Here is a 24064-nt window from a genome sequence, read left to right on the forward strand (position 1 = left end):
TGTTCCTGTTGCTTCTCTCCTTCTATGATCTCTAGTTCATGAGTCATAGCAACTGAAAAGCTGGAGATTTCTGCATCTTTAGAAGTCAGGTTCCTTTAATGCATCTGGTCAAGTTTAAGTAGGCAAGATCTGCCCTGCTCTTCTCTCTGAGGTAGGAGCCAACTAGCATGTCTCACTTGGTTACACTTGGGGTAGGGTGGGAAGAAGGTTACCTAGGGATAAACCAGGGCAGCTGGGCGCCACAGTGGATAGAGTGCTAGACCTGGAGTCAGGAAGACTCATCTTCCTGATTTCAAATCTGGCCTCAGACACTTGCTAACTATGTGACCCTGGGCAAGTCACTTGCCCCTGTTTGCCTCAGTTTTCTCATGTGTAAAAGGAGATAGAGAAGGAAATGGCAAACCACTCCAATATCTTTGCCAAGAAAGCCCCAAATGGGGTCATGAAGAGTTGGACTATCACTTAACCAGTTTAGCAGACTTGTAACTGGGGTGGGACAATTGGAGCTTTGTCTTATGGTGCCAACTTCAGAGGATACTGCTAATGTTTATGGTCCTTCAGTGGCATAGAAACAATAAAGCTTAGTACCCAGTTAGCAACAGTAATTAGTCTGCAAAGGAAGCTATCACATTACCAGCTGCAATGAGTTTCTCTCTCCTTTAGTAGCTTATGGTTGGTAGTACCCGGGTGCCACCCTCACCAACTGAAGGCATGCTTTGTTTCACTTGCTCTAGGAGGCATGGTTTGTGGTATTTGTCCCAGGCACAAACATTCTGAGTTATAGCTCTGAAGCTCATTGTGGAATGCCTTTCAGCACCTAACTTTATGGTAATCTTGTCCCATTTAGACTTTTTAAATAATCATATCTAATAATAGCTAACATTTCAATACCACTTCAAGGTTAAGGTAGAGCGCTTTATCCTCACAACCTTGTGAGGTAGGTGCAGTTATTATCCCCATTTGACATATAAGCAAACCGAGGCTGAGGGAGCCTAAGTGGTTTGCCCAGGATCCTTCAGCTAGTCTCTGTCTGGGGCAGGAGGCAAACTCTGGTCGGAGCTTGTGTTCTCACCACTGACTTTTGGTTAACTGAATTCATGTTTATTTTACATGGACAAGATGATATAGCTTTGGTCTTATTTTCAAAACACTTGTGTTCTAGTTCTAGAAAGTGATGATAACCTCTGTGTAAGGTAACTGCTGAGTCTCATTTTAGTCATTTGTAAAAATGGGACTAATAAGACCTGACAAGGTAGTTGTGAGACTGACAATGTTGTGCAAAGCACTTTGGAGACTCTAAAGTGCTGTAAAAATCCCAGTTATTGTTGATAACTTTAAAATAGGGACCCTAATATTTTCATCACCAACCGCAAACTTCGGTTCATCCCTCTTTGCGTTGTAAACTGTAATGAGCTATACGAATGTGAGCTATTATTATTCTCCCAGACCCACTATATACAAATGACTACTTTGGCCCTTGCTGGTTTCAAGGTCTGCATCCTAAACAGAACTCCACTACAGCTGATTTATCAGTGTTACAGAAATATTGACCCAGTTTGATCTCAGGAGTGTAAACACCAAATAGAAAGAAAGGTTATTTAGCTTGGTAAAAGATGGTTATAGCTAGGGGAAAAAATAGATGCAATAAAGGTCAAAAATATTTACCGAGCCTCAACTTGGGAGAGAGTACTTTCAATTGGAGTGGTTGAGTTTGTACTGATGATCCCCTGTGGGTTGTGTTTGGAAGAATAGTGTGCTGAATTCCAGGCTCTAGAATACCTATTTCAGGTGTCTTGGACCTTTCACACTGTTGAGCTCTGTATCTCCATTTTAGAGGGATTCCAGTCAATAGGGGGAGATTTAGGTCCCTCTCTTGTTATGATTGCATTGTATAATATGCATATACATACATATGTAATACTACATGTGAATATGTATATGTTTATACATATATAACACATTTAAAACATAAATACATTTATGTAGTGCTTACTGTGTGCCAGGCACTGTGCTAGGCACTTTAAAATGATTATTTCATGGGCAGTTAGATGGCGCAGTGGATAGAGCACTTGCCCTGGAGTCAGAAGGGCTTGAGTTCAAATCCGGCCTCAGACTAGACACTTGACACTTACTAGCTGTGTGACCCTGAGAAAGTTACTTAACCCCAATTGCTTCACTCTAAAAAAAGATTATAATTTGCTCCTCACAACAGCCTTGGGAGGTAAGTGCTATTATTATCCTCATTTTACTGATGAGGAAATTGAGGCAAACTGGGGTTAAGTGACTTGCTCAGAGTTACACCATAAGTGTCTGAGACTGGATTTGAACTCAGGTTTTCCTGATTCCAGGCCCAGCACTCTACTCACTGGACTACCTAGCTGCTTTATCCAAAACCAGGCTTTCTCTTTCCCCTTAACATGTCCATTCTCAAAAGCAAGTGCAAGTCAGTTCACTTCTAGATGTACCATCCTTCTTCCCATTATCTGAGTTGCCTAAATACCCAAGCCTAGTGGAAGTGCAAATGTAGTCAGCCACCACTTGCTTCAGCTGTTTCCCATAGCCCTGGAGCATATCAGGGGAATCTCCTTTATGTTGTGAATGGTGCTACTTGTGCCCTCATCTGCCTTCATGCTCTCAAGTGTCTATTTCAGCTCTAAATCTCTGCTGCTATATATGATAGCATATATCTATATGTATATACATACATAGACATACACCATATATTGCTATCTTAGCATTGCACCACTTATATAATATAATTAGCAGGTATTCACTAAAAACCTGCAATATGCCCAGCCCTTTGCCAGGCCCTAAGATGGACAAAGAAAGAGTAAGTAATCTCTCCTTCTCACCCAAGGGAGTTTATAAGATAGCCAAGAAGATTGAATACACATAGAAAAAAATAGGAAATGCAAGGTATTAAATGTTCAAGTGCTAAAATTGTATGACACTAATTCAAATGCTGTAGGAATCCAGAGAAGGTGAACATGGGCTGGAGGAGGAGGCCAAAGATGTACTGTAATGGGCTGGAGAACTTCCATCCTAGAGCCTCACTAGGCCCTTGGCTTGATTTCATCCACACCTCGTACCGATGGAATGATGTTGTCATGGTGTTTGGTGCTATCATTAGGGCAATAATTTTCCATTCATAGCACAGCCCCTGAAGATATAAGTGTAAATGAAGAGCTGTAAACAGGAGCTAACGTTCATTCTCAAAGGAATTTTGTACCATTTGTGTTATGGATCTTGCCAAGTGTTATTCCTCAGACAGCTCAGTATATTAAAATATTTTATTTGTTGGGAAAATGTTTCTTAAAAGAAAAACAAATGGGAAGTTCCATATGAAACTTATCACTGGAGTCAAGCAGCCCTGGTCTTTAGGAAGAACCCAGTTAAAGAATTCTGATTCTGTGTATGACATGCTTTTTTTTTCTTTCCTTATTTAGTATCTAAATTACAATATTTAAGTTTGTAAAATGTTTTTCTTTTTTTATTGTGTATTTAAGTTTCAGTAATAAAAAAAGAATTCTGATAAAGTTAGGAACTTCAAAGAGACTTAGGATAATAATTGGTATCTAGGGTTAGATCATAAGATTCTTAGCAATCAGATCAAATGCCTTTTCTTCTTTACTCTCATTCAGTACCAGCTCTTCACTCAAAGCTTTTCCACCTTGGTATGGCACCTCCTAGTATGGGAATTGCCTTGGCATTGTCTTTCAGAGCTCAGGGTTGCCACTGTGTTTTCGTGAGGCCTTGTGCTATATTCTCAAGACTCTGTGGTGGCTTCCAATCTCCAGCTAGTCATGGTGACGCACTCTTATAATCTCTGCCACCAGGGAAGGTTGAGACTGGTGAATCACTTGAGCTTTGGAGTTCTGAGCTACAGCAGAACTAAAGTTGATTGGATGTCTACACTAAGTCGAGTACCAATATGTAGTAATGGGCCACTGGCTATCAGGCTGCCTAAAGAGGGGACAAACCAGTCCAGGTTGGAAATGGAGCAGGTGAAAGCTTTCATGTAGACCAGCAGGGGGATCTGGCTAGGAGTAGGCACTGCACTTTCAGCCCGGGAGAAAAAGGTACACCTAGTTCCTTCCTCACCATCCCCCCAAAAAACATCTAACCTCCTCAGCTTCTAAGGGTTCACTCCCCCATCAACTATCCCGACTCTCTATTGAGCTGTGACTGGAAACCTAGTCTCCTGGTGACCAGACCAATACTGTCTGAAAAAAGCAGACTTGCATTCAGGTCCTTTGTAGGTTTCAAGATCAAATAACCAGGTTCCAACTTCTGTCCAAATTCAATGACTTCTGACTAACTTACTTCTCTGTCCTGAGGCTTTTGAACAAACAGAATAATTAACTCCTTGTTTCTAATCTCTCCAGAACTAAATGTATGCTGCTGCCAGTGTCTGACTCCACTCTCTGCCCTTTGAGGCATAGGTGGCTGGACAGGAACACAACCACTGACTTTGAAATCAAAAATTGGCATGAGGGATCTCAGGAGGAAAAGATAAAAACCCTGAATTGTTCTTTCCTGTGAAAAAGGCGATTCCTCAGGAAGTCAAATGGATTTTGTTTTTGTATTCAAGAGCTGCCTGCATCATTTGTTACAGAATCAGAGAAACTTGGAGTTAAAAGGACTTTAGAAGGCAACTAGTCCAACCGTACCTGCCAATAATCTCCCCTAAAACATTTCTATAAGGTTGCCATGCAGCTTCTGCTAATCTTCCCCCTTCTCCCTTCCATGATCCATGCATTATTTGACACTTTGACATTGTTGATCACTTTTCTTTGACATTCTCTTCTTTCTTGGTTTTCAGGACACAGCTCTCATGGTTTTCCTCCAACCTGACTACTCCGCCATCCTCTGCTTAGCTGGATCCTCCTCCAAATCATGCCTTCTATACCATAGGTGTCCCTCAGGCTTCTCTCCTGGGTTCTCTTGTCTTCTCCCTCTATACTTCTTCACTTGGTGATCTCGTCAGTTTCCATGGAATTAATTTCCATCTTTGTGCTGATGATTCTCAAATCCACCTTTTCTGTCCCAATCTCTCTGCTGACCTCTAATTTCACATCTCTAAGTGCTTTTACAACATCTTGAACTGGATGTCCAATAAACATCTTAAACTTAATATATCCAAAACAATTCATTATCTTTTCCCCCAATTCCTCCCTCTCTCCTATCTTTCCTATTACTATAGAAGGCAGCATCATCCTTCTTGTCCCTCAGTCTCTCAGCCAAGACTGATCCTGGACTCCTGTCTCTCACACTCTGTATCCAAGCTATTGCCAAGGCCTGCCAACTTCACCTTTGCAACATCTCTCCTCTGATGCTGCCACCACTCTAGGGCAGACACTGTGACCTCATGCCTTGATTACTGTAATATCCCCCTGCTGAGTCTGCCTGCCTCAAGTCTCTCTTCCCTCCAATCCATTTTCCATTCAGCCACTAAAATGATTTTCCTAAACCCAAGTCTGATTATGTCAAACTCACTCCCACCCCTCTCTCCACCCCTTAATAAACTCCCATGGCTCTCTACTGCCTCCAGGAGCAGATAAAAAAAATGCTGTGTTTGGCATTCAAAACCCTCATAACCTACCCCTCTCCTACCTTTCCATCTTCTTACATTCCATCTCTAACATGTACTCTTCACTCCAGTGACACTGGCCTCCTGGCTATTCCATAACCAAGACACTCAATCTCTTGTCTCTGAGCGTTCTTTCTGGCTGTCCCTTATGCCTGGAATGCTCTCCCTGCCCTGTTCCCACTACTGATCTCCCTGGCTTCCTTTAAGTCTCAACTAAGATCCTACCTCCTACAGGAAACCTTCCCCAACCCCTCTTATTTCAAATGTCTTCACTCTATTATTTCCTATTTATCCCATATATAGCTTGCTTTGTATATATTTGTTTGCATGTTGTTTCCCCTGTTAGATTATAAGCAACTTGAAGGCAGGGGCTGTCTTTTGCCTCTTTTTGTATCCCTAGCACTTAGCACAGTGCCTGGTACCCAGTAGGTACTTAAATGTTTATTAAATTGAACTTATTGAAATTATATGGTATTTTAAGAATCCTTTGGGGGAGAGTAAAGACTGAGAAGCAATAGCTAAACATTTGAATGAAGGCAGCATCCATCGGTGGAAAGAGAATTCCAGACTGAGTCAGTCGATGTGACTACTAGTTTTAGCAGCTAAGTGGGGCAGTGGATAGGGTGCCAGCACTGGAGTCAGGGGGACCTGAGTTTAAATCTTGCCTTTGAAAAGCTGTGTCACCCCGGGCAAGTCACTTAACCCTATTTGCCTCAAGTCTTCATCTGTAAAATGAGCTGGAGAAGGAAATGGCAAACCACTCCAATATCTTTGCCAAGAAAACTCCAAAATGGGGTCATAGAGAGTTGGACACAACTGAAATGACTAAGCAACATCAACACTACAGTGGATAGAGTGCTAGATTTAGATTCAGGAAAACCTGAGTTCAACCGCTGCCTCAGACCCTGCCCCATGTGACCCTGGGCAAATCAGTAACCTCTGTCTGCCTCAGTTTGGTAAAGTAGCTTATCTACCTTCCAAGGTTATTGTGAGGATAAAATGAAATAGTGTTATAAAATATTATAGAAATGCTAGCCATGATGATGGTGACAGTGACAACAATGATGTCCACTGCCACCATTGGCTAGTTGTGATACTGGGCCAGCCCAATCTTTCTTAGGGTCTCATTTCCCTCACCTGTAAAATGAGACCTTTCTTGACACCTCTGATCTCCAGTTGTTAATATTGTTCTCTCCCTTTTGAAATTACTTTGTAGATACCTCATACTTTTATTTATGTGCATGTTTTATTTCTTGCCCCTCTCTAAAAGAATGCAAGCTACTTGAGGGCAAGAATTGTCTCATATTGTCTCTGTATCACTTGCACTTGAAAGTGAGTCTGGAGACTTTGCACAGACCTCTTTCACTTAAATCCAATTCACTTGTATGTAATGGCATCACCTTCCTGATGTCATGGTTCTCTTCGAGAATGAAGGACAAACAACAACTTGGTACAGTGCCTCACACATTCTTTATATAATCAGACTTGTGATTTCATAGGGAACTCTTGGTAAGGAAATTCCCTCTACCAATGCAGGTAAATCTGCCCTGCAATATACAGTACTAGAGAGTTGCCTGAATCTCCCTGCTCTGATCAATTCTTCATACAGCTGCCAAAGACAGTTTCCTGTCTCCTCCCACAGCTCAGTAAGCTGTACTGGTTCCTTATTACCTCTAGGATCAAATATAAACTCTTCTCTTGATTTAAAGTTCCTCACTTCTGGCCCCCAGCCTCTCTTTGCTGCCTTCTAATCCTGTTTACATAGCCTTCTGCCCCCTGCTCCTCCTTGAGCCATTTTTCAGGCCAGTCATCCTGGATTCCTGGCTGTTCTTCACATGTGACACCTCATTTAGAGTCTCTGTGCTTTTATGCTGATTATCCCCCATCTGGAATGTCATGTGATGTAATGGATAGGGCACTAGCCTCTGGTGAGGAATGCATGGGTTCAAATCCTGCCTCACACATTTACTAGCTATGTGACTCTAGGAAAGCTCTCTGAGCCTCAGTACCCTTAGAATGGATGACTTCTAAGTTCCCTTCCAACTTTAATTCTATGGTTTAAGAACTCAGCCTTTTGGAAGCCTCTCTTCCTTTGAGACTTTGATCAAACAACACTTTCTGAATGACACTTTTCCTGGCTTCCCCTGCCCCATTACCCCTTTAGTATCTAGTATCTCCCTCTCCAAGGTGATCTAGTATCTCCCTCCCCTTGTATCTGCAGTGGATGTTTGTATATACCTACATAGAGGTAGATACAAAATAAACTATATGTTTCATATAGATAGATACAAAATACCGATATATAGCATTTGTACGATACTTTAAAGTTCTCAAAGAGCTTCACAAATAGTTTCATATTTTCTTCCCTAATAGAATATAAACTCTGTATGGGGAAGGAATTGTTTTATTCCCATCCCTCCTTCCCTCCACCACCCCACCCTCACTTCCCCCACCTCCCTGCCCACTCCACCTAACAATGCCTGGTACTTGTTGTTTTTCAGTCATGTCTGATTCTTCGTGATCCTATTTGGGGTTTTCTTGGCGGAGATGCTGGAGTGGTTTGCCATTTCCTTCTTCAGCTCAGATGAGGAAACTGAGGCAAACAGGATTAAGTGACTTTCCAGGCGTCACACAGCTACACGAAGTATCTGAGGACACATATGAATTCAGGTCTTCCTGACTGAAGGCCCAGGTGCTCTATCCATGGTGCCACCTAGCTGCACCCTTCCTGGTACTTAGTAGGTACTTAATAAATGCTTGCTTGTAATGACTTATATAATAGAATTGAACAGTTAATACCATTTGTGAACATTTACAGGCATGTTTTAAATATGAGATCCAGTTGACCCTGGATCAGAGTTGGAAGGAATTAAAAAGATCATCCAGTCTAAGGTCCCTAATTTTACAGATGATGTTCTAAGGCTCAAGAGGGCTAAGTTACCTGACTAAGGTGGCATCTGATTCTAGAGGAAATGCCAGCCAGGGCTACAAAGCTAGGAGATCTCAGAGCCTGGACTTGAACTCATGTCTTCCTTACTCTAAGGCCAGGTTTCTTTCCTTCACCAGATATAGTGCTTCACACGTAGTAGGTGCTTATTTGTTGAAGTAAACTCTAAGATCTCATATAATTCTTATAGTTGGTGATTCTTAATACTCTGGGAGTTCAAAGGTGCTTTCTTTACAATAACCTTGTGAGATAGGTAGTGAAAATTAAGTACAGACAAAGAAACTAATATTGGAAGAGGATGAGTAATTTGCTCTTGGTCTCCCGTCTAGTAAGTCAGTGGCAGAGCCAAGACTCATACTGAGGTTTTCTGCCTCCTAGCTCAGTGTTCCTTCTCCTACACTGCAGTGCTTGAAAGGTGGGAAGATTTTGAGCCTGGAGCCTACTGCCAGCCGCATGTGTGAAATCAGGATAGATGAGGACAAAGAGGTTCCATCCCAGAGGGATGGAATGATGATTTATTTTCTTTTTGGTTGGAGCAGATCATGAAGACCATCAGTGGTCTCTATCAGTAGGGAGAGTACTCATCTGCAAAGTCAGGGATCCTTGAAAGAGTGAACAGGTATCTCCAGGAAAGGTGCTCATTTATACAGTCTGACCAGAGGAATTTACATGGCAAGTCTTACATCTGATTTCATTTGTGTCTTGCTAATCTTCTCTGTATTGTTTCGATTTTAGTACATGTGCTACTGAAGTGAGCACCATTTGTATCCTTTGGTAATCTTTGGGGGCTTGCCCTTTGCCTCTGCAGGCATTACCATACCAGACATCCAAATACAGATTGGGAAAACTCAACGTCAGCTGCGTAACTTGAAGGAGAAGGCCCAGTTTTGACTTTTGCCATCTCCCCGTGTTCCAGATTGCTCTCAACCTCACTTGATGGTGAGTCAAAGGGGGCTCACCATGAGGAGCAGACCCTTGCCCTGGAGCAGAAGAATCATTTCAGACCAGTGCTCATCAGAAGGATATACCCCCTTCATCATTTCCAGAGAGCATATGGTCAAGAGAGTCAGAAATAGGTTTCCAGCAGCCATCATGGAGAGACAAAAGATCTAGAAAAGTCCAGTTATAGTAACATGACAATTAATAACAGCTCCAGTGGCTAACTCTATCCAAGCAGGCTTTCATTTCTCTTATTATTCAATCTATGTAAAAGAACAGTAAGTGCCTGGTACTTGTGGGATACTGTCTAGGTCCTGCAAATACAAACATGCACAACAGAAGACCTTGTCCTTTTTACATGGGTGAGTCTTGGTTCTCTAACAAATTATATAGCCTTATCATAGAATTTTAGAATTGGAAGGAACCTAGAGGGCATCTCCTCTAACCCCTAGTGGGAGTAGGAAAACACACATACACACACACACACAGACACACACATACAACGTAGGGGAGGATAAACTGATGTGTAAGGAATTCTTGAGTCACGGGAGCCTTTTAAGTCATCCTTCTATGCCATGAGAAAGTCCTTCCTGACACTCCTCCTCTCCCTCCTAGGCATACACTTAGCTGTGTAGTCATGTGTTGGGGATGAGGTTAGAAAGTCCAGCTCAAAAGCTCGGATTTTCCCTGCTTTTATCTGGTACATTATAGGGAGCCATAGTATGGGTTAGTGGCCTTTTGCTGCCTCTATAAGCTTCAATCCCTCTTGCCCATACAGCTCAGTCGCTTTGCTTTCCTGACAAAAGTAATAAAGGAAGGGATCAGTGAGTGTCAAACTTACTGTGTTTTCGTGACTAGCCAGATGGCTACTTTGGCTCACCTACAAGAGGGAAGAGTTCCAAAAATTGGCCACCCTCTCCTAATGCTGCTCTAAGGCAAGTCTCTGGGAAAATCATTCCCGGATTTCATAGTAAGAGCTTCTGGGCAGCCTTCTTGGTCACCAGCCTGGGTCACTTCTTGGTTATTAGAGCATCACAAAGCTTAGGAAATAGCACATCGCATCTAGGGTTGAAATAGACCTTTGCAATCACTTGAATCTCTAATTTTGCAGATGAAACATGAGGTCTGTAAGAGTTAAATGACAGAAAAGTTGATAATAGTTGTGAAGAGCTAAATTACTGCCCCAAATGGTGGGCATTTGAGAGTGGTGCTTTTATATGAGGGTGACCTGAGTTTGATTCAAGTCTAGACTCTGTTACTCTGTTACAGCAACGTGACTGAAGCCAAGTCACTTGATCTCTCTTGGGCTCAGTTTCTTCATTTGTAAATTGGAGATCATAACATTTGCATTTTCTACCTATAGGGTGTTTGTGAGATTAATACTTGGTAAACAATCTGGTGCATTATGAATATATTTTATTTAATTATAGTCATGGGAAGTCTGATCACTAGTTTATTTTTAAATCCATTTCTTGTTCAGTATATTAAAAATTTCACATGAAAAATGCCTTATAAACATGGTGCCATAAATCACTAGGTGTCACAAACTGCAGAGCCAATCATTTCTATAAGAGTGCACATTCATCCCTGCATTTATAATAAATCTAATTTTTTATCTTTTTAAGCTTTGGATGAGAGTAATTATTCATTTCTGCTGATCTGGGCACACTGAACCATTGTGCAACTCTAGTTTAAAGCCAATCTATCCAACATGATTTCACACTTTGCTTAAGATCTGCTTTCTGAATCACTCTAGGTCTGTTCCATCTGTTTCTGAGAGAAAAAGAAAAAAAATCCTATTTGCTTGTTTTGGCCTCTGTGAGAGGAAGGTGAAATGTACTCTGGGATGCAAGGTTCAATTAAGAAATGTTTTTATATTTAGATGGTTCCTATTCTGTGGCTTCCTGTGCCTCTAGGTTAACTACAAATGTTTTAGCCTGACCTTTATAACTCTCTTTTAGCTAGTAAGAGGCAACCTGGTATAGTGGATAAAAGCCTTGGGGCCAGGAAGATTTGGGTTCAAGTACTGCCCCTGACATATTCCTGCTGTGTCCCTGGGCAAGTCACTTAGCTGGTCAGTGCTCTAGGCAATCTTTCAGACTCTTGAGTTTCAGTGGAGGTACCAACCTGCAACTGGTAGAGGGATTTTTGTCAACTGAGAGCTGCTTATACTAATGAAATCACAGATCTCTCCTGTCACCTGACTTTCCAGCCAAACATGATTTCTACTTTTCCTGGATCTTTTCCTCCCTTCTCCATACTCAGGTAGGCTGGTTCTCTTCATTTTCACCTGTTAAAAGTCTTCTCTTCCTTGGCTCAGCTTAGGTGTCATCCCTTCAGGGAAGTCTCTTATCTCCCTAATTGGAAGTGATTGGTCCCTATTCACATTCTCCATCGAGTGAATCTCTTCTCGAATGCATCATATTCTACCTGGTATCATGTGTGTCTATGTCCATGTCATAGTCCCTTGTTCAATTACAGTCACCTTGAGGCCAGTGACTTTTCTTTTTTATATAAATGATCTCATCTTTGTGGCCCCAGAACCTATCACAGTGTCTCAAGCATAGTAAATAATTAATGTTTGTTGAATTGAATGCTATCTGATACATTAGTTCTGCTCTACAGTGTTAAGTGGGATCAGTCTCAAACATGGTCATTTTTATGTGTGATCTTTAATAGAAGCATATGAAGCGTATTCTGCAATGCCGGGGTCATTATAACTGCTCACACTTTATAAACTATTTTATCAGCATCACAGAATCTCCAGAGTCAGATAGGACCTCAGAGGTCATCTAGTCCATCTTGACCTCTGAAGGAGTCTCCTCTGAAACACGCCTGAGAAATAGTCATTGAGAAGCTCTGGTAACAGGTAACTCGTGTCTACCAAAGCATCCCACTCTACTTTTGAACAGTTCTACACATTTGAGAGTTTTTCATTAAATTGAACTGAAATCTGCCTACTCATACTTCCTATACTTAACCCAGCTCTTTATCCACTGTGCCGCTGGCTGATTCAAACCACCTATGTGGCCTGGGAAGAGATGGTGAGGTTGGAAATGGCACCAAATTTAGAGTCGTTGGACCTGAGTAGAAATTGTAGCCTTGCTACTTACTTCCCCTGTGACCTCAGGCACAAGTTTACCCCTGAGGCCTCAACGTTATAAAATGAGTAGCTTCTACTAGATCTCTAAGGTTCCAGCTCTTTCTCCTCAATGGATAGAGCCTATCTAGGGTTGAGAAGACACATCCCTGTTGTCCACTGTGAAGATTTAAATAGGATCTTTTCTGCCTTCCATTTCCCTGGAAATATATTAAATTTTGAGGAAGGGGGTTAAAAAGAATGTAAAGTCATACATTCCTTATAGGCAGGATAAGGGGAAAGCTTGGCTTCTGTTTTCCATCAAATCCATTCATCGCCCAAGTACTGCATGCCAACCCTGGGAGGAAGAGGCTGAACTGACATGGAGGAGAATAGTCAGAAATAAGGTTAGATGAAGAAGAAAGCACCTGCTGATGGAGGGCAGTAGCATTATGGAGCTAGTTGTATTATTTTCATTGTCTAGATGGAGATCTCAAGGATCAGAGTTATTTAAAATCACCTAGAGAATACCACACAGGGAAGTAGAGGACTGGTGACTGCACAGTTAATCATTTTAGTTGTGAGGTCATGCCCAATTCATGTCTAAAAGCCCATGCTCTTCCACCTCCCAGGGAATTTGGACAAACTATTCTTACCCGAATTACTTGAATACGCAAGGCTGTATAGATTGGTGCATGAGCTATAGAAACAGCTGTGGAATAGTGGCAGAAGACTTGGACTTGGAATCAGGAGACCAAGGTTCTTGTCTGCGTCCTGTCACTTAACTGGCAAAGTAACTTAACTATAGATGTATAAGTAAAGTAACAACCCCAGTTCCATCATCTGTGAATTGGGGTAGCAATGATACTTGTCCTACCCAATTGAATTACAAAGAAGAAAACCCTCATTACAAACATGCATCATCAGATGAAGCACATTTCCTCGTTGGCCGTGTCCAAAATGCATGTCTGATTTTGTTATGAGTCTATCATCTTTAGTTCTCTGGAATTGTAGTTTATTATTACATTGAATAGAGTTCTCAAATGTTTCCAATTTATTTTTTCTATAATGTTGTTGTCATTGTAGAAATTGATCTTTTGTAGTTCCTAGCACGTTGTAGGTGCTTGATGTTCATTGACTGGCTGTTGACTGACTGACTTTCCAGATTCCTCCTCAGAGGGTTATTGTGAAAAGCAAGTTAGATAATGTGCAAAAAAAAAAGAGTGAAGTACTTCATAACCTGTAAGTGATTACTTAAACTGTAATATGCTATGTAAATATAACAGTAATTATTTTATCATAGTCGTGGTGGGGTAGTTGAGGTGGAGCTATCCTCAAAGTCAGGAAGACCTGGGTTCAAATCCTGTCTCTGAGACACACTGACTTTATGACCATGGGTAAGTTATTTAACATCTCCATGTCCCCAGGCAAACAGGCAAATCTCCGAGACTATACATGTTATACAACAATTTCCAGTTTTATTCCTGGTTGTTTTCCTATACCAGTGAAGTCATAGGTCCAGGTCCTACTTGCATGCGCGCACGCACACACACACACACACACACACACACACACACACACACCCCTCATCATTAGAAGGTTGGCTTATTTTCTGACAATAAGACATAAAACCATCTACTGAGGCATGGGGAGCCTGCCATCTCAATAGGTGGAGGGAATTCCCAGACTGGTGAAATCTTGGTTCCTTAAAATAAGAGTATTATTATTACAGTGACCTCTTCTTTCAATAAGATAGTTCTTTAATGAATATTGATGCTTTTTCTTTCTTTTTTGCTTGTGGTTTCAAATAATTAAAAACACTTTCTTGGATGTATACCTTGTTTATTGAACAGGCTTAGACCCTAACAAAGAAGCAGTTTTACCCAGAATACTATGCTTCTCAAGTTGATAATTTTCCTGCAGTACATTTATTTCTGTTTGTCTTCAGTCTAATCTATTAGCAAACCAGTGGATTATGAATTTTGTTAAGGGCAAAAACCAAGCTTCCTGAATTCTCTATCAGATCATTATATAGTATCATTCAATGAATAAATATTATTTGAATTAATTCAAGGTGGCATTTACTATGATGTATAGTATAAGATGTATAACATAAAGTGGTTCATTATGAAAATATCAAGTAGAAATTCATTGCTGTATACAAAAAGTGTGAGGGGAAAGATCAATATGGTTTGGAGCTACCAGGGAAGACTTTATGGAAAAGTTGGCATTTGTACTGAGTACTCAAGAATGGACATGAATTCTGCTAGTTAAAACTGAGATAGAGGGGACATTTCAGGGATGGTGTACATATTTATTTATTTAGTCATCTATTTATTTATTTATTTATTTTTTTGATTTATCAATAATCACTTCCATATGATTTTGAGTTTAAAATTTTTCTCCCCCTTCCTCCCCACCATCCTCCCCAAGATGGTGCACAATCTGATACAGGCTATACATTTAAGTTTATATTAAACATACTTTCACATTAGTGATGTTGTAAGTAGAGATTAAAATCAATAGGAGGAACCATCAGAAAAAGGAAACAAAACTCAACAGAAGAGAAAAAAAATAACAATTCGGCTTCCATAGTTCTTTCTTTGGGTGTGGATAGCATTTTCCATCACAAGGCCTCTGGAGATGTCTTAGATCCTTGTATTGCCAGGAAGGGTTAAGTTTATCAATATTAGTCATCACACAATGTGGCTGTTATTGTGTACAATGTTCTCTTGGTTCTGCTCACTTCACTCAGCATCAGACCATACAAGTCTTTCCAGGTTTTTCTGAAGTCAGCCTGTTCATCATTTCTTATAGCACAGTAGTATTCCATCACATTCATATACCACAACTTGCTCAGCCATTCCCCAATTGATGGGCACCCTCTCAATTTCCAATTCTTTGCCACCACAAAAAGAGTTGCTATGAATATTTTTGTACATGTAGGTCCTTTTCCCATTTGTGTGATCTCTTTGGGATACAGCCCTAGAAGTGCTATTGCTGGGTCAAAGGGTATGCACAGTTTTATAGCCCTTTGGGCATAGTTCCAAATTGCTCTCCAAAATGGTTGGATCATTTCACAACTCTGCCAACAATGCATTACTATTCCAATTTTCCCACATCTTCTCCAATATTGATCATTTTCCTGTTTTGTCATGTTAGCCATTCTGATAGGTGTGATGTGGTACCTCAGAGTTGTTTTGATTTGCATTTCTCTAATCAATAGTGATTTAGAGCATTTTTTCATATGACTATAGATGGCTTTAATTTCTTCATCTGAAAACTGTCTGTTTATATCCTTTGACCACTTATCAATTGGGGAATGGCTTGTATTCTTATAAATTTGACTTAATTCTCTATATATTTTAGAAATGAGGCCCTTATCAGAGAGACTGGTTGTAAAAATTCTTTCCCAATTTTCTACCTTCCTTCTAATCTCAGTTGCATTGGCTTTGTTTGTGCAAAAACTTTTCAATTTAATGTAATCAAAATTATCTATTTTGCTTTTTGTAATGTTCTCTGTCTCCTGTTTGGTCATGAATTCTTCTGTTCTCCATAGATCTGACAGGTAAACTATTCCTTGCCCTCTCAGTTTGCTTATAGCATCAACCTTTATACCTAGATCATGTACCCATTTTGACTTTATTTTGGTATATGGTGTGAGATTTTGGTCTATGCCTAGTTTCTGCCATTCTCTTTTCCAGTTCTCCCAGCAGTTTTTTTTCAAAGAGTGGGTTCTTATCCCAGAAGCTGGGGTCTTTGGGTTTATCAAATAATATATTACTATAGTCATTGACTACTATGTCTTGCATACTTAATCTATTCCATTGATCCACCCCTCTATTTCTTAGCCAGTACCAAGCAGTTTTGATGATTGCTGCTTTATAATACAATTTAAGATCTGGAATGGCTAGGCCACCTTCCCCTGCATTTCTTTTCATTAGTTCTCTTGATATTCTGGACCTTTTGTTCTTCCAAATGAATCTTGTTATTATTTTTTCTAACTCTATAAAATAATTTTTTGGTAGTTTGATTGGTGTGGCACTGAATAAGTAAATTAGCTTAGGTAGAATGCTCATTTTTATTATATTAGCTCGGCCTACCCATGAGCAACTGATGTTTTCCCAGTTATTTAGATCTGATTTTATTTGCCTGAAAAGTGTTTTGTAATTGTGTTCATAGAGTTCCTGGGTTTGTTTCAGGAGGTAGACTCCTAAATATTTTATAATGTCTACAGCAAGTTTAAATGGAATTTCTCTTTCTATCTCTTGCTGTTGGGCTTTGTTGGTAACATGTAGAAATGCCAATGATTTATGTGGGTTTATTTTATAGCCTGCAATTTTGCTGAAGTTGTTTATTATTTCAAGTAGTTTTTTACTTGATTCTCTGGGATTCTCTAAGTATAACATCATGTCATCTGCAAAGAGTGATAGCTTTGTTTCTTCTTTGCCTATTCTAATGCCTTCAATGTCTTTTTCTTCTCTTATTGCTAAAGCTAACGTTTCCAGTACAATGTTGAATAACAGTGGTGATAATGGACATCATCGTTTCACCCCCGATCTTATTGGAAATGCTTCTAGCTTGTCCCCATTACATATTATGCTTGCCGAAGGTTTTAGATAGATGCTGTTTATTATTTTAAGGAAGACTCCATTTATGCCTATGCTCTCCAGTGTTTTTAATAGGAATGGGTGTTGTATTTTGTCTAAAGCTTTTTCTGCATCTATTGAGATGATCATGTGGTTTCTGTTAGTTTTGGTGTTGATATGATGGATTATGCTGATAGTTTTCCTTTTATTGAACCAGCCCTGAATTCCTGGTATAAATCCTACCTGGTCATAGTGTATTATTCATGAAATAAGTTGCTGTAATCTATTTGCTAATATTTTGTTTAAAATTTTTGCATCTTTCATTAGAGAAATTGGTCTATAATTTTCTTTCTCTGTTTTGACTCTTCTTGGTTTAGGTATCAGCACCATATTTGTATCATAAAAAGAATTTGGTAAGATTCTTTCTTTACCTATTCTACCAAATAGTTTATATAGTATTGGAATTACTTGTTCTTTAAATGTTTGATAGAATTCACATGTAAATCCATCTGGCCCTGGAGATTTTTTCCTAGGGAGTTCATCAATGACTTATTCAATTTCTTTTTCTGAGATGGGGTTATTTAAGTATTTTACTTCCTCTTCTGTTAATCTGGGCAATTTATATTTTTGTAAATATATATTCATTTCACTAAGATTGTCAAATTTGTTGGCATATAGTTGGGTAAAATAATTCCTAATTGTTGTTTTAATTTCCTCTTCCTTGGTGGTGGTTTCACCCTTTTCATTCTTGATACTAGTAATTTGGTTTTCTTCTTTTCTTTTTTTAAATTAGATTAACCAAAGGTTTATCTATTTTATTGGTTTTTTCATAAAACTAGCTCTTAGTTTTATTTATTAGTTCAATAGTTTTCTTAATTTCAATTTTATTAATTTTTCCTTTGGTTTTCAATATTTCTAATTTGGTGTTTAATTGAGGATTTTTAATTTGTTCTTTTTCTAGTTTTTTTAGTTGTATGCCTAATTCATTGATCTCCTCTTTTTCTATTTTATTTATGTAAGCATTTAGAGCTATGAAACTTCCCCCAAGAACTGCTTTTGCTGCATCCCATAAGTTTTGGTATGTTGTCTCCTTATTGTCATTCTCTTGAATGAAATTACTGATTGTTTCTATGATTTGTTGTTTGACCCAATCATTTTTTAGGATTAGATTATTTAGTTTCCAATTATTTTTTAGTCTATCTTTCCATGGCCCTTTATTACATATAATTTTTACTGCATCATGATCTGAAAAGGATGCATTTACTATTTCTGCCTTTCTACACTGGATTGTGAGGCTTTTATGCTCTAGTACATGGTCAATTTTTGTGTATGTGTCATGTACTGCCAAGAAAAAAAGTATATTCCTTTCTATCCCCATTCAGTTTTCTCCACAGGTCTATCATACCTAACTTTTCTAATGTTCTATTCACCTCCTTAACTTCTTTCTTGTTTATTTTGTGGTTAGATTTATCTAGTTCAGAGAGGGGGAGGTTGAGGTCCCCCACTAGTATAGTTTTGCTGTCTATTTCTTCCTGTAACTCTAAGAACTTGTCTAAGAATCTGGATGCTATACCATTTGGTGCATATATGTTTAGAAATGATATTTCTTCATTGTCTATGGTGCCTTTTAGCAGGATGTAGTTTCCTTCCTTATCTCTTTTGATAAGGTCTATTTTTGCTTTTGCTTTGTCTGAGATCAGGATTGCTACCCCTGCTTTTTTTACTTCAGCTGAAGCATAATATATTTTGCTCCAGCCTTTTACCTTTACCCTGTATGTGTCACTGTTTTTCAAATGTGTTAACTGTAAACAACATATTGTAGGATTATGGTTTTTAATCCAATCTGCTATGCACTTCTGTTTTATGGGAGAGTTCATCCCATTCACATTTACAGTTATGATTACTATCTGTGTCTTTTCCTCCATCCTTTTTTTCCCCCCTGTTTATGCTTTTCTTTCTCCTTTCTCCTTTCCCTCCCTCACTAGTGTTTTGTTTTTGACTAGCGCCTCCTACGGTCCCACCTCCCTTCTATTATCCCTTTCCCTTTTCTTCCCCTTTACCTTTATTGCTTCTTCCCTCCCTTCTATCCCCCCTCTCTTCTCTTTCCTCTTTTGCCTCCTACTGCCTATAGTGCAAGTTAGATTTCTATACCTAACTGATTATATTATTCCCTTCTTGAGCCAAATCTGATGAGAGTAAGGGTCAAACAATGCTCATCGCCCTCCCTTCTTTACCTCTGCTCTAATAGGTTTTTGTGTCTTTTCCTATAATGTAATGTGCCCTTGTCTGCCTCCTCCTTTCTCAGTACATTTTCTTAGCTCAGACTAATCCACTTACTTGGATCCATTTAACCCACTTGATTAAATTTTTTTTTATCATTACATCAAAGTCAACTTATATCCACCCCCTTTATGTATACTCCTTTAACATGGTATAATAACAATACGGTTCTCAAAAGTTGCAAGTGTCATCTTCCCTTGTAGGGAAGTAAACATTTTGGCCTTATTAACAACATATTGTATCTTTCTGTGCCATTTACCTTTTTATGTCTCTCTTGAATCTTGTACTTGAAGATCAAATTTTTTGTTGAGCTCTGGTCTTTTTATCAGGAACATTTGGAAGTCCCCTATTTCATTGAATATCCATCTCCTTCCCTGAAAAATCACACTCATTTTTGCTGGGTAGTTAATCCTTGGCTGCATTCCAAGCTCCTTTGCCTTACAGAATATCATGTTCCATGCCCTGTGGTCTTTTAATGTAGAGGCTGCAAGGTCCTGTGTAATCCTGACTGTGGTTCCATGATATTTAAACTGTTTCTTTCTGGCTGCTTGCAGTAATTTCTCTTTAATCTGGTAATTTTCGAATTTAGCTATTATATTCCTTGGCGTTTTCAATTTGGGATCTCTTTCAGGTGGGGAGCGATGGATTCTTTCTATAGTTATTTTACCTTCAGGTTCTAGGACTTCAGGGCAGTTTTCCTTTATGATTTCCTGAAGGATATTGTCCAGGCTCTTTTTTTCATCATGACTTTCAGGTAGGCCTATAATTTTTAAATTGTCTCTCCTGGATCGACTTTCCAGGTCAGCTGTTTTACCCATGAGGTATTTTACGTTTTCGTCTATTTTTTCATTTTTTTTGTTTCTGTTTGACTGATTCTTGCTTTCTCACAGAGTTGTTAGTTTCCATTTGTTCAATTCTAATTTTTAACATATTGTTTTTTTCTGTTAGATTTTGTACTTTCATCTCCAGTTGGTCAATTGTATTTTTAAGGGATTTATTGTCTTCATTGTACTTTTTTTTTCCAATTGGCCAATTGTGTGTTTTAGGGACTTGTTTTCTTCAGTGTACTTTTTTTCCAATTGGCCAATTGTACTTTTAAAGGACTCCTCTACCTCTCTCATTTGACTTTTAAAATCCTGCTTGAGTTCTTCTAAGAAGGCTTTTTGGGCTTCAGACCAGTTCATATTCCCTTTTGATGTTGCAGATGTGGGTTTGATGACAGTGTTGTCCTCTTCAGAATTTCTGTCTTGGTCTTCAGTCTTTTCATAATAAGAATCTATTGTACGTTTCTTTTTACTCATGGTGTTTCTTTATTGCCTGGCCTTTACAGAGATTAAGCTGTTCTGCTGGGGAGCAGAGGGCACTGACCCAAGCTTCTTGTGTTGGGACCCTAGGTCTTGGTCGCTGGCTTTTGGAGCTGGGGCCTCTTATATTGGCAATTGGAGGCTGTAGGGTTCTGGCAGCTTATCTGGTGTTGGGCTGGAATCAGCAAGGCTGGGACTATCAGGTAAATCTAGGTTGCCTGCTTTTCCTTTCCTTTAGCTTTGTTTAGCTTCTTTTAGATAAGTGCTGCCAGGTGTTTATCCCCCTGGGGCCCCTTGCAGTGCTGCCTCCCTTAGTTCTGCTGAGGCACTGGGAGACTTCTTTGCTGTAGAATGCCGAGGCACCTGGTGGTTTTCTGAGCTGGTTTCCACCTATTACCCCACCCTCACTAAGGCACTGGGAGGTACCGCTGTTGGCGTTTGCCTGCTCGACCACCTGGGCTTCAGGATCTCCTCCTGGTTGGCAGTTGGAGGCGGTAGGGTTCTAACAGCTTACCTGGTGTTAGGCTGGAATCAAGAAGGCTAGAACTTTTTGGCACCTCTAGGTTGCTTTCTTCAGCTCCTTTCAGATGAATGCTGCCAGGTGCTTATCCGCTTGGGGCGCTTTGTAGTGCTGCTTCCCTTATTTTTGCTGAGGCACTGGGAGACCCATTTGCTGTAGAATGCTGAGGCACCAGAGTCTCCTCCTGGTGTGCTAAAGTGGGTCTTTCCACTAGCTGGCTGGGTAACTCCTGTTTTGTACTGCTCCCCTTCCCCCAGGGTAAAAGGGGCCTTTCCCGTTAATCTTTCTAGCTACCTGGGCTACTGCACTGCTGCACCCCATCTTTCTTCTGGTTCAGCTGTTCCAGGTTTTTTCTGGGGTGATATTTTCTGGGTTTTCAGAGGTTGATAGGGGAGGGTGAGAGCGACTGCCTTTTTACTCTGCCATCTTGGCTCCCAGAAGGGGAAGTCCATGGTGTGCATATTTAAAGACTTAAATAAAACATGTAACCACACATTTAACATTGTGGCACCATCAATCTCCACCTTTCTAACAAGAGGAGGGAAGGCTGTTTAATCCTGTGTTCTGTGGGATCATTGTAATGAATTTGAGTTTGGGTGCCTTTTAATGGTGTTTTTGTTATTGCTATTGTAATCATGGTGTATATTTTATGTATAGATCTGCTTACTTCACTATGCATCAGTTTATGCAAGTCTACTCATGTTTCTCTAAATTAATCCCATTCATTGTCTGTCATGGTACAATGAGCCACATAAGCCATAATTTATTCAGCCATTCCTATAATCAATGGGCTTTCACAAAACATGCTACTGTGACTATATATGTATATACACACATATAACATGTGTGTTTATCTATCTTCTTTTCTTTTTCTTTAATGTCTTTGACATCCTAAAAGCAGTACTGTGCCCAGCAATGGAATCCATGTGTATGGATTGGTAATTTTTTTCTTTTTCTTTTGCATTATTCCCTTCTCACAGAGTGACCAATAGGTTGTTTTGTTGTTGTTGTTGAATGCCTGTTTTTCCCCCAGCTGCTGCAACATTAACCCTTCAAAAATCTTTGCCAATTTGACATGTTATGTGAAATCTCAGGGCTGTCTTAATGTGTTAATTATTGGTCAATAATAAATCAATTATTATTGATTTAGAGCATTATTATAGCTGCTTATAGTTTGCACTTCTTTTGAAAATTGTTCATATCCTTTGATATAGTTTTATTAGGGCGCATTGGGACAATAACCTCCAGGACTAAGTGGGGTAGCTCTTGTGGTCCCCACTTGATAGCTGAGAAAATAACTGAGGATCAGAGAAATGAAGGGACATGTACAAGGACAGATAGCTAGTAAGAAGTCAGAGTTGGGATTTGAACTTTGATCTTTTCCCACCACAAAGAGAGCTGCTATCAATATTTCAGAACACATAGGTTCTTTTTCTTTTTCACTGATCACCTTAGGAAACAGATCTAATAGTGGTATTGCCAGATCAAAGGGTATACATGGTTTTAAAACTCTTTGGCCATAATTCCTGATTGCTTCCCAAAATGGTTGGATAAGTTCACAGTTCTACCAGTAGTGTGTTAGTGGCCCAATTTTTCCGCATAACTGGATTATTTCTTTGGTCCTATCTAGCTTGAACATTCTAGATGTTCAATTCTGGATGGGAAGGGAGGAGAGGAAAAGAAAAGGAAGAAACAAATATTTGTTGTGTCTGCTATGTTTCAGGCACTGTATTGTTTTACAAATATCTCTTTTGATCATTTGATAATAGATCTTCAGAGTGTGCCCTCCTAGTCATATCTGAACCTACATACTCGAGAATACACATACAGCTGTGTTGTTTATCTTCCTGCCACTTCAGATGTTTTTTGTAGTTAGAGATTTAGATGCTTGTTTATTACCTAACTCCAAGGTACAGCAAACTCATTCTTAGATCAAGAATTGATTTCCATGCCTTCACATACAACTACATTTCATTGACTTGGTTATAAGGGATAAAGCTGCCCATAAATAAGGCTTTCCATACCTATCAGAGCTTCATTATTGCAGAAAATGAGAAACAGTATCAGAACTATATGTTGAACAGTGATTTTAATTTAGAACACTAGTTAAAGCTGTATAAGAATATCAAATTATTTGTAATGATGTTCAGTCAATGGGGATCCTGAATCTTCTAGGCCAAAATTCATTTTATTTTATGTGGCTGCTTACTTATTTCTGAATTTATTTCCTAAAGTTGGCCATTACACAAAAAAATGGATTTTCTTCAGTATGGTCCTAAACCATTTCTCTAGCAGATATCTTGCTCTACAATATCACTTTTCAGCCATGGGCCAGGTTGCCCAGACCGATCGTAAACTGTGTTTTTTAATTTTGTCAATAAATTTTTCTCCAAATCTTATGAAAAATAAGTTTAGAAATGGAAAATTGTAGTATTTAATTTGGAATGAAAGAATGTTTTAGAAGGAAATAAAATCTGTGTCTACTGTGGCCACACAGTCTTTGTCTATAGGGAATAAAAGCCCTGCATAATTCAGATAACATAGAACGTCAGAACTCCTTAGACCTAGAATGTTAGAGCCAGTAGCTTCCTAAAAACAGGATTTGGAATGTCAGACAGGAAAGGAGCTAAATATTGTAGAATGCTAGTATTAAAGGGACCTTAATCATTCCCTCTTCCCTTTCTTCTAGAGGAAGAAATGAAAATCCAGAGAGTCATAGTCCTGTGTGTTTTCATCAGGTTCAGAAGCCATCCTACTACTTTTTGACAAAACTGACCCAGAGGATTGGACTCATACACACACTATCCCTTTCCTTT

General features: G+C 39.4%; 1 protein-coding gene and 1 pseudogene across 6 annotated transcripts in view; one reads left to right on the plus strand and one right to left on the minus strand.

Annotated features, from left to right (window-relative positions):
* Nucleotides 1-24064, plus strand: part of PPP2R2C (protein phosphatase 2 regulatory subunit Bgamma) — a 413824-nt gene that overhangs the window by 200881 nt on the left and 188879 nt on the right. The window lies entirely within an intron of this gene.
* Nucleotides 9201-9296, minus strand: LOC114023891 (annotated as a pseudogene).

The sequence above is a fragment of the Vombatus ursinus genome, unplaced genomic scaffold (assembly GCF_900497805.2).
Source record: "Vombatus ursinus unplaced genomic scaffold, bare-nosed wombat genome assembly UNPS02014818.1, whole genome shotgun sequence".
In the NCBI taxonomy this organism is placed as follows: domain Eukaryota; kingdom Metazoa; phylum Chordata; class Mammalia; order Diprotodontia; family Vombatidae; genus Vombatus; species Vombatus ursinus.